This window comes from Toxorhynchites rutilus, chromosome 3, assembly GCF_029784135.1.
Source record: "Toxorhynchites rutilus septentrionalis strain SRP chromosome 3, ASM2978413v1, whole genome shotgun sequence".
NCBI lineage: Eukaryota > Metazoa > Arthropoda > Insecta > Diptera > Culicidae > Toxorhynchites > Toxorhynchites rutilus.
In genome coordinates, this window is record NC_073746.1 from 17,080,762 (window position 1) to 17,095,732 (window position 14,971).

The 14,971-nt window shown below is 38.5% G+C and overlaps 1 protein-coding gene across 3 annotated transcripts in view; it reads right to left on the minus strand.

Moving 5' to 3' along the window:
- LOC129775135 (stress-activated protein kinase JNK) overlaps positions 1 to 14,971 on the minus strand; it is a 235,823-nt gene that overhangs the window by 192,531 nt on the left and 28,321 nt on the right. For all 3 annotated transcript variants that reach the window (XM_055779451.1, XM_055779452.1, XM_055779449.1), the window contains exon 2: positions 4,361 to 4,401. The gene's annotated coding sequence lies outside the window, so the exon portion shown is untranslated. The remainder of the gene's footprint in view (positions 1 to 4,360; positions 4,402 to 14,971) is intronic.

Consider the following 14,971-nt stretch of genomic DNA (forward strand, 5'->3'; position numbering starts at 1 on the left):
CGTATAATTTTGTGATTAGACTCTATTTGCTTATAGATTTAGATTTGTTATTTAAGTCTTAGAAAGTATATTCAGCTCCAGGTACGTTCAGTGTTGAAAATGATTCAGACAGTAAAATAAGATTTGAAAAATTGTTTCCCAAATTTCAGTGTTCCTATTCAATGTTGGGATCTTTGATGAATTCAGTTTATTGTAGAAAAGTTCTTTCGGTTCCGTTTTAAGGTTGCCATTTGATGATTTCTATAAGTAAACAACAGAGATAGTGCGCGATAAATCATGAACTATATCACTGGTCCACTGGAGTTATTCGATTTTTTTAATACTTTGTTCATTTTTATAGGCTCAGTTACGTAGATTTTAAGGAGCCAAACGCTCAGCTATATATATTTAATAGTATACATGAACGTGTTTCCTTAATTTTATAATTAACAAGTTGAGTGCCATGCTTTTATAGCGACTCTATGGACATTTTTAGATGAATTAGGACCATCGTTTCTTATAGTAGTGGAAGGTATTTTCGGTCGAAAGGGAATGCTTATAAGCCTATATGCTTATATCAGTTACTTTATTGTCATATGTTATACTGTTAGTCATCGGTGACTGATGCAGAATGTGCGAAAACTCGGTGTCAGTCACTGTTAATAAACGTGTTAATAAGGTAGGAAACCGATTACTTGCAGTCAACTAGAGTTTGGAATGTTGATATTTTTTCTTCAAGAAAACGAGAGATTGAGATCACAAAATTATGAGAGTACTGAAATCATATAAAAACAGCATCCAAACACAGAAATGGTTGATCGGTTTCTATATCATGAAAATATTTATCATTGATTTGAGATATAGTTTTTATTTATTTTCAAAATGATCAGAAAATGTGATCATTCGGATTTCAGATGGCAAACCATTAAAACGTAATGGACCATAAAATAGAATGCGCCACTGATCAACATTGGTTGTTGTTCGTCTTCGCAAATCCTTTCAATTGGCTTCTCAGGTTTACGCTTAATAATCTCCGCCGCCGCGTTTCTAAAAATACCATAGTATTACGCGCGATGGCTTCATGATATCGCCAGTTGGACTTATTATAGAGGAGTTTTACCGAGGAGTTACTCTCTGTCGCCGTGTATTCAAATATACTCTAATTTGTTTATCTATTGTATATTTTTATAACGTGGCAGCGGATGTTATGAAAGGGCAACCGAAATATCTTCTCTATTATTAATCATACCGACGATATATGCTATAATTCATTGCGCATAAACTATGTATCATACTAACCTTCCGTCTCTTCTCTCTGGAGACCATAAGAACCAGACCGGTGTCCATATTGATTAATAAAGGCTCGAATCACCGGAACACATAGAAAGAATTGCTGAATTGCCGAGCGCCATTCAGTGTAACATTCATATTTTTGTGGAATTTCGCTGGCTCAGATCAACCACGAAGAATACCTTGGTGCCACCCTTTAACCCGGAAACAACGCACGAATTCGTGAAATGATCGATCGGAATGTCTTCCATAAACCTAAAAACAATCCTAAATTCACACAAGCTCTCTCTCAGCAAGAAAACATGAGAATCAATGTTCCTTTTTATTATCCCGGATATTGTTTTAAACGCATCGAACTTCTTGAAATAACTCTTTCGTGAAAGTTTTGATGGCTCTGAAATGGGTTGGTGCTTTCGAGGCCGAGTGGTGACCGTCACATTTATCATGCCGGGGGTTCAGGTTCGATTTCTGTTCGATAGTTTGCGTGTGCTACGAAAGCAGCTGAAGATGATTGATGTATGATTCATTCTTGTTCTCTTGAGAGCCGTCACGAAGTATGTTTTCATCGAGTCTTGAATGGTGGCATTTAAGTATCAAAATTCAAAAAAATCAGAATTGCAACACAAACCATTTTTTTTTGCAAATGCAGTTTACAATAATTATCTTTTGTTCTACTTCTACGCGTCAGTTCTAGCTTTGCACCATTCTTGGTTTTTTGCATATTCTGAGAATGCATGAATGAATAAAAATCAATGTCAGTTGAAAAAAAAATCAAAGACTCGTAAATGAGACGATAATTTTGTTCCACCGGCACCATTATTCCAAACATACAGAAACACTCTCCACCAAAGCGCATGGAAATCGTCGCAATGGCTCTACCGAACAAATCCACTGCGGAAGTCCTTTGGAAAAAATAGTTTTGAAGAGAACTGATGGGACTGGGTGAGACTTGCGATGCAATTTTTCGCTTCTCTTCAGAAACTGCACAGTGTGCGATATATTCCATTGAATCGAGTAAAACCATTGTGTGTAATACAAGCATTGAAAAAGATTGTTGGCTGTTCGCTAGCGGATGCGAGGTTCTTTTTACTCTTATACGATTGAGGCACAATTAAGATAATTCATTTTTACATATTGAAAATAAATCAGCCAGATTGGTCCGTTAGATTCTGAGAAAAGCGTACCACCAGTCAGGATAATATGCGCTGGCATAAAAAATACATCTTCAAATGTACCTCAACCAGTCAGCTTAATTTCTACATTCGGAAATGAAAATCACGAAAATCCGTTGTTTTTCGACCTTCTAGAGTAGGTTCTGAAGAGACAAGACGGATATTGCATAAACATTAAACAACGAGACCCAGCTAAAGGTAATTCATTCATTATGAACATCATTTCTCATTTTGAATTATATCATAAGCTGATTCTATATGATCAGGACAGGACGGACAAAATCTTGAACGAAAATCGTGTCTGGTGATGACTTTGTGTTATAGATAAAGTTTTGGTGGAAATGCAAGGAAATTCATAGAAAAAAAAAAGCTGAGTGAGGGTTAGAACTGTGTCTTCTATGTATTCAAACGACATCGAGTAATCATTTTCAATCAATCATAGTTAAAATCAATTTGAATTTGTTTCCGGATCTGATAGCTTGAAAATGCTCCACAAATAAGGATAAATCATTTTGACGTTTGTTTTGCGACAAGGCAAGCTTGGCACATTTATATAGGACGTTTGCATTTGAGAGAAACGGATTTGAGAATGCAAAATATGATTTCGATCGAATCGTGAAGTCGAGTTTCAAACCAATCGGATTCTGGGGTATGGGTGACTATTTGATATTATTACCACGAACATGGTTTATGCGTGGATCTGAAACTTTTAACGCTTTGCATGGCGGATGTAATAAGTACAAGGCGTTTACCTAAAGATTGCTCCAACGACACGATCACAAGCGTATACTGATGTTCAATATATCAACGAAAAAATACTGACAATCACAGAATACTGACAAGATATCTACAGAAATCAACAATGCAGACATTGAATCTGGCAATCGTTGGGTAGTACCATATTCGCTTCAGCTGAGCAAAACACTCAATGTTCATATTAATGTTGAGTTCTGCAATTCGATGTATAATATTAAATACATTTGCATGTCCGTGAATATGGATGAAATATATCTGTACTTTAAATTCAGAATATCGATGTGAATACTCTATTGAATGAAAACCACAAAAAATTACACTACAAAAAACGCGTTTTCCATCACTGAGTGATTACGTCAACCATGCATATTTGGGCAAGGCGCGGAATTGTTCTATATGCAAATCACTTTTCGTTTTCACGAACAAAAAAAACCTAATTACATTCCGAATAATTTTTTGGCAACACTTTTTTACCCAACAAAAAAAATTTATTACATTTGTCAAAAACGCATCCCCCTTGAATCCACACATTACAGTCAAGTTACAGCCACTAATGGTCTGTGTGCCGTTTTTGAGGCGAAAAAGTACCTTTATTCCACATCTCCTCCGCGAAAAAGTGGGACGTTTGGGGTGTCGATTAACACGCGGCGAGAGCTCGGAGGATAAAGTCATAAACAATATAACGGGCATAATGCTGTGTGTGTGTCCCGCATTAATGTAGGCACATCGCCCCTTCCCCCTTCGTCCTCAGAAAGCAATGGGGTGAATGAAACAACTTTTTCATGGTTCCCCCCAAGCAATCGCCTCCTTACATAATTAGGCTGACGTGCATTTCTGAAACCGTGTAAACACCATTTCGAAGAGATATAACTGTTCTCGAAAAACAAATGAGCGGAGGAACGATTGCGAGTGAGAGAGCGAGTCAAGTGTTTCCATTTGTCGATTCCTTTCCGCTAGGGAAAAAGGGTTCTATTCTTCAACTGCTTTCGACGGCGCCGTTCCGATTCGTGGCTGTTTGTTTTCCTTAAGGGACGGCCCCGTTTCGGCTCTCGAGCGGATGTTTTATGCCGTAGGCCACAGTTGAACTGCGGAAAAAGCACTCCGCACTGATGTGCGACAGGAAAGTTGCAATAATTAAACAGGATCCGCTATTTTTTGCTTACCTATTTGAGATTTTTTGCTTCCTTTCCCGGTGGTGTTTTTTCTGCAAAAAAGCCAAAATGAGAAAACAGTAATTATTGTGTTCAAAAGCAATGACGATTCATCCAATTAGAATGGTGCTAAACATAGACCTTTTTTCCCCGAGCCAATCTGACCAACCGAAGTGAAGAATATCATTATTTTTCCACGTTGAGTTTCCGCTAGCCATCACTCCTCAGCAACTAGGTCAAGCCCTCTCTATTGTACGATAAACCCACATTATTCTACCCGGCCTTCGGAACAGAGGCGGATGTAGCAAGCCAACCTAAATCCCCCTACCAGTTCATTAACTTCTTTCAATCACGGCGGTCGGCTTCTTTCCGATTTAAACGAACATTCATCATTCTGAGGTCAGAGCTATGGAAGGGGACGACAAAACTATTAATTACTTTGGGCGTCTTCCCTCGTCCACTTTTAGGCGCACACATGTAAATGTGGTTAGCGCCAATCTCTCAATTAAATCGACATTCCAATCCAAAAAATCCACCGGAAAAGTTGTGGCCCTGTTTACCCATCTTTGTAAGCACAGGCGTGGTTAGTCGTCCTCATCGATGATCTACAGGGATCTTGTTGTTTTCCGAGGCGGCTTCACCACCCCATTCGCGCGAACACACACATACACACGCACATTCGACTAGACTCTCACAAACACGACGAGAAGGCTATTACAAAGACCAGAACAGAGAGACCCCATGTTTGGGAGTGACGCCCCGGCGGAGACGACGTCAGCCCGTCAGTGGCAAACCAGCAACCATGAGGGGTAGATTGTGTTCAACGAATGCCGCCGTCTGTCCCGCATCACACTCGGCGAATGCATGCCGGGAAGAAGTTATAAAACTTTACGATAATGGGTGCTACTAAATTTTAATTGTGTGGTTTTGTTCCATTTTGCATTCGCCGGCGGGAACGCAAGACATGCCCCGGCCCACGTGTGTATGTGCACTGCTCCTGGTTTGCACACGTGTGTTGGAGAAAAAAAAGCGATGTCCTTTTTTTGCGGCACGGTTTTACGGTTATTATCGCCTCTTCAGGCTGGGTGTAAGTGTTCTTGTGGATGTGTACCGAGAGACACAACACATCACACATCCGCCGGGAGTTTCGAGACAGTTGCCAGAAATGAGGTAATAAATGCGGAGTAATTTCGCCCATCCTTTATCAGATGGGTAGATTTTGGTAAACAGGGAATGAATATTATTATATAAAGGAAGCGCATTTCCAACGCATGGCATGGTCATCTGAAAAATAATTCCTTCTGATCGTTGAATTTTACATGGTTTGTAGTAATTTTACAAAAAAAAAGACATGGAAAAGCTTCAGAAATTGCCTGTTTAAGAAAAACGCTTTCGCTGTAGAATTACCCTTCTTACGATGTTTAAATGACTTTTTGAATGTTGTTTGGACTAATCATATATATTTTTTTTCAATTTGAAAGAAATATGTTTTTAAGAAAAATGACTTGAAATATTTTTTTTCGGTCCTTTCGACATTATAATATCATATTATTTTCAGACACAATTTTCGTTCAAGATTTTTAAACCACTTGCAAATAACATGTTTCAGATACCCCCCCCCCCCCCCTAAGAGAGGGAGGAGGGGTATCTAACCACCATAGAATCATTTATTGCACCCTTAAGTTTCCATATGCCTAATTTGGTTTAATTTGCTTGATTAATTCTCGAGTAATGCAACAATTTGTGTTTCATTTGTATGGCAGCCCCCCTAAGAGAGGGGAAAGGGGTATCTAACCACCATAGAATCATTTATTGCGCCCTAAAACCTCCAGATGCTTAATTTGGATGCATTTGCATGATTAATTCTCGAGAAATTTAGAAATTTGTGTTTCATTTGTATGGCAGCCCCCCTTTAGAGAGGGGGGGAGGGGTCTCAAACTGTCATGAAAACCTTCCCCGGTCCCAAAAACCCGTACATACCAATTTTCATGTCGATCGGTTCAGTAGTTTTCGAGTCCATAAGAATCAGACATACAGAAAGACAGACAGACATCCCTCCATTTTTATAGATATAGATTTGATTTTTTTGACGTAGGACTACGTCTAACCAGAAGATATAGGGGGTGAAATGGAAATCTAGGCACTGAACAAGTAGGAAAAAATGCAAGATTTGGAACGCTTATAACTCGAGCATTTCTCAATAGATCGCAAAGGTTTTTGCATCAATTGATAGGAAATATATCTACGCATCTATCATAACGAATAACATTTCATTTTTCATGAGTTATATAATTGAATAATTGTGAAATATCAAGCATTGTCAAAATGCACTATGTGCCCATTTTTTATTGGTCCATTTTGTGCTCCTCAAATCGTACCGACCAAAACGGGCAACCAGAGCAGCAGCGAAATAGAATGAAGCACGATTGGAAAGGAAAAAGAAAAAAAAATGAACGAAACATTGGTCGCAGTCTCACACATGCGCAATTCTCGAGCCAGCCAGTCAGCTTAAAAATCCCCGCTCCGCTGCCGTAACGATCATTCTCATTCAAACCGTACACCACATCGGTTCGCATCACAACACATCAACAAACCAACCCAAGCAGCCATGTCATGGGCTGGACATGGTAAAGGAGGAAAAGTGAAGGGAAAGGCAAAATCCCGCTCGAACCGTGTTGATCTGGAGTTCCCCGCAAGGGTAGCTAGGCCGAGCGCGTTAGTACCAGTGCACCAGTCCACCTAGCCGGCGTTATATAGTTTCGGCCGCCGAAGTGATCGAGTTAGCTGGCAAAGCTGCTCGCGACGATAAGAAAACCCGCATTCGGAACAGAACACATTCGGTTCGGTTCGGGACATCAAGACAACAGGCAGTTGCAGCGAGTGGCGAGTGGCAAACGCAATCGCAAAACGGCATCAGGTAGCAGAACAAAAAAGTTTGTTCATTATACAAACTGCTTTAGTGGCAAATCCAGAACAAGGCGGCATCGAGGGCGTTCGAAATAGTTTTTTTCAAAACCACGAGTACTAAGTTTTCTAAATTGGAACCATTCCATAAAACAAGGCGCTTTTCAGGGCCATTAAACCTTCCAAAAAAGAGTTTAGGAAATACAGTTCAATGCTTTCTTAAACATTATCCAAAATAATAATAAAACACAAATTGATTTTTTCATAATTTGTTTGCCAGGATCTGATGAGTATGTGAATTTGGCAGTTGTTCTGAGTATATTGATAGTTGGGGACTTTCCTGATTATTCAATTTTCACCAATTCTTAAATTGTTTCCAGATTGAAAGTACAGTAATTTACAATTAGTTCGACATTTAGCTAATTGGACGGACCTGTAATGCGACTTATTTAGTTGGACATTTTTGTAAACATAGAGATACAAATTATGACCCCACATTGAATGTCGACACTGTAAAACTGTCATCGCAAATGTTCAATTACAGGTTAAAATCGCCTCCAATGCGGCACTGAGTGGCGCTTCGGCACGTCGCATTGAATGTAATTTACTGTACAACATGTCACAAAGCTGGATGGGAAGAAATTTTCCAACTGTGAAAGCTGAGGCGAGTGGCAACAAATCGCTAAACAGGAAGGTTTAGCCGAACAAGATGGGGATATCGAGTGATAACAAAACAATAAACTCTTTAGATTGAAGATAATTTTGTGATCCTGAAAAGAACCCTTTTTAGCCTGCATGTGAATCCAACGAGCGAACAAATCGTAATGAATGTATTTTTTTGCCATCGCTCCCTTTTAACGCTCATTCGTTCGTCTCGTTGGACTCGCCCCTCTGGCTGAGTCTGCCGATTTGTCTCTATCCGGTGAGTATGTACCGCTAGAGTATAAAACACGCGGACCCCAAAAAAAATATCTTATTTTCTTTCAAACCGTAAACCCGTGTGGTTGTACGGCATCGGCATCGTGGACGTAACAAAGGAGGACAAGTTAAGGGAAAGGATGTCTCACTCGAACCGTGCAGGTCTCCAGTTCCCTGTTGGTCGCATTCACTGATTGCTCCGCAAGGGTAACTAGGCCGAACGGATTGGTGCCGGAGCACCAGTATACCTAACAGCGATTATAGAGTTTCGGCCGTCGGAGTGCTCGAGTTGGCTTGCAAAGCTGCTCACGACAATCAGAAAACCCGCATCAAGAACAGAGCAGCTTCGGTTCGGCGCTCATCAAGGCAACAATTAGTTTCAGTGAGTGGCAAAGTGTTTCTCCGGCACGTCGCATTAAATGTAATTTACTGAACAACATGTCACAAGCTGGATGGGAAGAAATTTTCCAACTGTGAAAGCTGTGGCGAGTGGCAAACGCAATAGCTAAACAGGAAGGTTTAACCGAACAAGATGGGAATATCGAGTGATAACAAAAATACAACACCCAAGGTTCTTTTCAGAACCATCAACATATTCATAAAGAGTAAACAGTAAACTAATCCATTTTTCAGATAGATAGGTAGGTATTCACGTAGTAGAAGAAAATAACACAATATATTTAAAATATATATTTAACAAAAGCTGTCCCCTTTGTATAGTCCTACGTCACTCCGGTTATGTCCCCGACATTACCCACCCGTCTTTTTTAATGAAAATTTAGTCAATTCCCAAAATTTCATTTCACGAGAGTTTTTTTTTTTAATTTATAAAAATAAAATAAAAACTAACCTTTCAAAACTAATCATTTAAAATTCTGGTTAAGGAGTCGAATGTTGATAATTACTTAAATTTTCATTAAAATACTAAACAAATTTTGAAAAAAATTACGCTGAGCGAAATTATTTTAAGAATTAATATTATTTTTTCTCAAAAACTACTTTGTACAATACAACAACCAACAACCAACAAGTCATTCATGCATCGTGAAAATGACACTGCCACAGGAAAAAAAAAAATTCAAAAACATTTTTTTCAAATTACTACTAATGTTTTATTCGTAATATTTTTGTATGTAAATTCTTGCGATTTACTTTTTCTGCAAATTACACTCGACAAAAAAAATTAGAGGAACAGAGTGCGAAGTCGTAAATTTCAAGTGATATTTGACATACTGTATCTTCGTGAAAAATTCATTCATTCTGAGAGTCGCGTAGGATTTTATACTTCTGGTACGAATTGCGATTAAATGCTCCCCTAATTTATTCCAAACTTTGAAGAATCGGCTGAACGTATCAATATGAAACGTTCACAGATGTTTAGGGAATACACTAGGCTAAAAATTTGCCTGCAAACAATAGAACTTACTACGATATTTGCACAACTACAGTGAATTTTGTAAAGCACTATAAAATTCTAGTTTTTGCTTTTTTTTTTTTTTGAAATTGATGCAAAAAATTTAAATATTTTTTTTTCGTCAAAGTAATAAATTATCCTTGTACAGAATTATTTAAAACTGCCTTCCGATTCTGATTGCTTATTGAATTATTCATCATCAAAGACGAAGGGGTGATTTTTCATTCAAACTGAAATATCTCTGTGTGGGAAGGTCCTACAGGAACGTTCTTGAAACCAAAAAAAATCTGGTGGATGAGGTTAATTGGATTTGCTGTTGAGTTGGTTGGCAAAAAATTGTGTTAGTCCCGAATATTCCTGAAAAAAATTAAGAAAAATCGATTTTTCATTTCTTCCCGATATTGTTACCCACTACTCCTACACACACCAAGATAAAAATATGTACGAGAAATATTCTAATAACTGAAACTTGTAGCTTCAAAATGATGCATCTCCCATCGGTATGCGTTTATTTTTCCCGAAGTTACAGCATGTCAAAAATCACTTGAAATTTCCGACTTCGCATTCTGTTCCTCTAATTTTTTTGTCGAGTGTATTTTCTGTTTAGAAAAGAGGCTTAAATGGTCAATGTTTTTACACCTCAAAAGTTTCACTGCAATTTTAGTTGGTGCCTTCCATTTTTATACGATGATTTGGCATGAAATCTGAATTCCAAGTAGGTGCAAGCATAGTATTTTTGGTGTATGCAATCTGACGTGAGAAGTTATGCACATCCGTTCAACATGATAGCAAGATAAAAGCGGGATTGGCAAGAGCGGGCATAATTGACCCACCGAATAATAGATAGATAAAAACGAAACTTGTTTGTCTGCATTGTTTTCTCTGTTGAGGCGGTGCGTATGGGGACGCGCTGTTGTTTTTATGCTTTGCTTAGAAAAATTTATGTGTATGTGTGTGTGTGTATAGAATCACACAAGTGTGAAGAAATGTTTAGTAACTGAGTTCTGCGCCGGGTACATTTTGCGCTGTCGTGCTTATGAATTTCGTGCTCTCCGCACCAAGATAGAATAAAAGTTTTCTTTGAGCGCGCGATGATGAAAATTAAACTCAAGCAGCGCTGAGTTTGTTTGTTCCCCTTCCAACCTTCCGATCCACAGTTAAGCTCTGGTCAAACGATTTACACACACTAAACACGGTACTCTTCGGCAGTTCTAACTTTTTGGCGAGATCGCGTTCCGACAGTGTTGGATTTTGCTGCCGTTTACGCAAACCATTTTACCAAACTGAAGAAGAATGTAAACATGTTGGACGTCGAAATAAAGAGGAGGATTTCAGTGTCCGAAATACAACGTGGACAGGTAAAGCCTAGGATATTTATTATAGACGAAAAATTTAAAAATCGTCCAAAAATTTTATTTTGAAATGTGTTTATTTCTTTCTCATAATCAACGCTTCATTTTCATCATGTCACATGCCGTATCTCTTAGTTTTGCATCTGCGAATATAGAGCCGAATATCCGGCCTCGGAGCTGGCCGGATATTCGGTATCCGGTATCCGGCCAAACCACTATCCGTTTCATCACTAATATATATACAGCCAATCCATGCCAATCCGACATAGTGGTTCTCGGATTTCTGTGCAAAGTTATATAAATGTTCTTTGACGCAAAACATTAGACCCTCATTTTTCTATTTTTTCATTAGAGTGATCATTTCCATTTTAGGGTGGTCCGAAAAATCACTTTTTCCCCTTTTTTACAAAAATGATTTTTTTCAAAAATTTGAATTTTTGAAGTACTGGACCGATTCCAATGATAAACTTATTTAATTAAAGGCAATGAACCAGTCTTATTTGAAAAAATATTACACTTGCTTTTGTTTTCATAATTATTAATTGTATTTGTTTTTTATGGTTTACATGGTCTCGGGACCAAGGACACTATGTTTTTTCATATTTGTTCTTGAAAGCTGCGAATTTTTACATAACATATCCAAAAATCAGGCAGGCGTTATTTTTTGTTCTTGAGTTATGATTTTTCAAAATAAACCGATGGCCCAAAAAATCAATATTAAAATAAAATTTAAATAAAAAATATTTTTTTCAAAAATGACTTTTTTCAAAAATTCATAATCATTGAATTACTGGGCCGATTCAGATGATCAATATATCAATTTGAAGCCAATGAGTTGGTCTTCTTCACCACACCTGCGTAAAAACTGGATTCTAGTTGCATAGACAGCCATTCCATGTCAAACCAATATAGTAGCTCTCAGATTCTCGTGAAAAGTGATAGTTTAGTTCGCAAACTATTAGACCCGTATTTTTTATTTGTTTTGTTAGGGTGTCAATTTTCATGTTAAGATGATCCTTTTATCCAAAAATGACATTTTTCAAAAATTAATAACTTGTGAACTACTTAACCAATTTAGATGGTCGACACATCAAATTAAAGTTAATTAGCTAGTCATTCTTGGTATGCTACGTTTGCAAAACGTTGGGAAAAAAATGATTTTTCGGACCATCGGTTAACTTTGAAACCCCATAACTCAAAAACGAAAAAAAAACACCTCCCTGGTTTCGAGATATGTTATGTGAAAAATTCTCAGCTTTCCAGAAAAAATATAAAAAGATATAGCGTCTTTGGTCCCGAGACTATGAAAACAATAAAAAACGAATACAATCAATAATAACAAGGGCAGCATTCGAATTTTCTGTAGGTATAATATTTTTTTCAAAAAAGACCAGGTGACCAGGCTTTCATAAAAGAAACAGTTCAGCCTTGTACAGAATTAATTGGAGTTTTCAAAGCTGCCATTCAATTTGCGGTACCACTACCAATACCACATCCACTACATCTACACACATCGAAACAAAAATATGTTCGAAAGATAGTCCAAAAGCTGGAGGCTTTAGCTTTAAAGCGATCAGTGGCGTCTCGTCTGCCTGTTCAAACTGTTCATAGGACAGGTAAACAATCTCAGAAATTCAAAAAAAACTTCAAAGCTTGGATGAGGAATTATCGCATATAATTTATTTAAACCTAGCTGACCCGGCAAACTTCGTCCCGCCCAAAATTTGTTTTTTGTTATCAATACCTTGTTAACATTCACGTTTTCTTACTATGAGCAAGTTTATGGGTCCAATCGCAAGAATGTTCATTGATTGATTTTGTAATCGACCCCGTTGAATTTACCTTTTGCTATAAAGTTACTAGTATTTCTAACAAAACTCATCATTATAATATCAAATTATTTACAGACACTATTCTCGTTCAAGATTTTTCAACCACTTAAAAATAACATGTTTCTCCGTTACATGGAATAAATGATTGATACAGAAAATATGATAGAATAAAGACAGCCCTAAATCGGACATTTTTTTCCCCTCAGAAAGGTGGGAGGAGTGTTGAACCACTTTAGAAATGTTTCTTGTCCCCTAAAACCTCCACACGATAAATTTGGTTCAGTTTGCTTGATTAGTTCTTGAATTATTCAGCAATGTATGCTTCATTTGTATGGCAATCCCCCCTCAGAGAGAGGGGAGGAGTGTCTATTCACCATGGAAACGTTTTGTGTCCCCTAGAACATTCGCATGACTCCATTTGCTTGATTAGTTTTCAAATTATGCAGAAATTGTCTTTCATTTGTATGGAAGCTCCCCCTTAGAGAGAGGGGTGGAGTGTCTAACCACCGTAAAAACATTTATTGCACCCTAAAACCTCCATACGTCAAATTTGGTTTCGTTTGCTTGTTTAACTCTCGAGTAATGAAGAAATTTGTGTTTCATTTGTATGACAGACCCCCCCCCCACCTAGAGAGGGAGGGAGGGGTCTTGAAATAATATAAGAACCTTCCCCGACCCCAAAAACCCCTACATACCAATTTTCATGTCGATCGGTTCAGTAGTTTCCGAGTCCATAAGAATCAGACAGACAGACAGAAATCCATTCATATATATATATATATATATATATATATATATATATATATATATTTTTTTATCCAAAATATATATTTTATTAAGGCTCATATGGCGTCAGCCTAACGGGGCCGGGAGTTCAATATTTTGACAATGTTTGCTTAGACTATGTTAGTAATATGTAACCGATTACTCGCGGTTGACTCGAGGTTAGTATTACAAGTGTTCTCATAATTGGTATGTCGCAGTCTTCGATGCTCTGTACGTGTGCCCGACACGGGATACTTCCTATTGGGATGCAGCTGACCATTAATCAGCAACGCCCCCCTAGTCTGTACCCCATATCTAGCGTGGTGCGTCTTTCTCGACTCAAGGAATCCAGGATAGAATGGCGGCGCAATCATCAGCTCGTGTAGAGTTGTCATGAGCGGTACAATCTTTGGCTCTTGTTGAATAATCAGTGGACTGCACAACCTTCGGCCCGTGCATCTGTAAAGAGTGTGTGTATGTATTGCCGCGACTAAGTAAAAGTTTATCGATCGGATAGGAGGGATATGAAACGGGGACACAACGAAGGAAACATCATTAAACGTTGACATCGGCGTTTCTGAGGAACAGGTATAGATGAAGCAGAAGATCAGGATCCCGGCTACCTAAGATATCCCGGACGGGGATATCCGATTGTCTGCCTTGTGCTCTCAGTGCTCTAGAGAGCTGAGAGCGAGCAGCATGGAACCGGATACACGACCAGACAACATGCTCGATGTCGTGGTAGCCATCGCCACAATCACAAAGATTGTTTGCTGCGAGCCCAATGCGATAGAGATGCGCGTTTAGGTTGTAGTGATTGGACATAAGCCGAGATATCACGCGAATGAAATCACGACCTACATTCAATCCCTTGAACCATGCACTCGTCGAGACCTTAGGGATAATCGTGTGTAACCAACGACCGAACTCATCACCACTCCACATGCGCTGCCAACTTACGAGCGTATACTGACGAGGAATGTGGAAAAATTCATTATAAGCAATTTGCCTTTCAAAAAGTGTGCCTTCTGAAGCGCCCACCTTAGCTAGCGAGTCCGCTTTCTCATTCCCCGGAATCGAGCAATGAGAGGGAACCCATACTAAGGTAATCTTGAATAATTTTTCGACCAAAACACTCAATAGTTGTCTTATTCTAGTTAGGAAATAAGATGAGCGTTTATCAACCTTCATCGAGCGGATTGCCTCTATTGAGCTGAGACTGTCTGAAAAAATAAAATAGTGGTCGATGGGCAATGTTTCAATGATCCCTAATGCATAATATATCGCACCCAGTTCAGCGACATACACGGAACAAGGATCTTTGAGTTTGAAAGAGGCACTGGAATTTTCATTGAAGATGCCGAAGCCAGTGGACTCGTTTATGAATGAACCGTCAGTAAAGAACATTTTATCAGATCCAACTTTCCCATATTTTTCC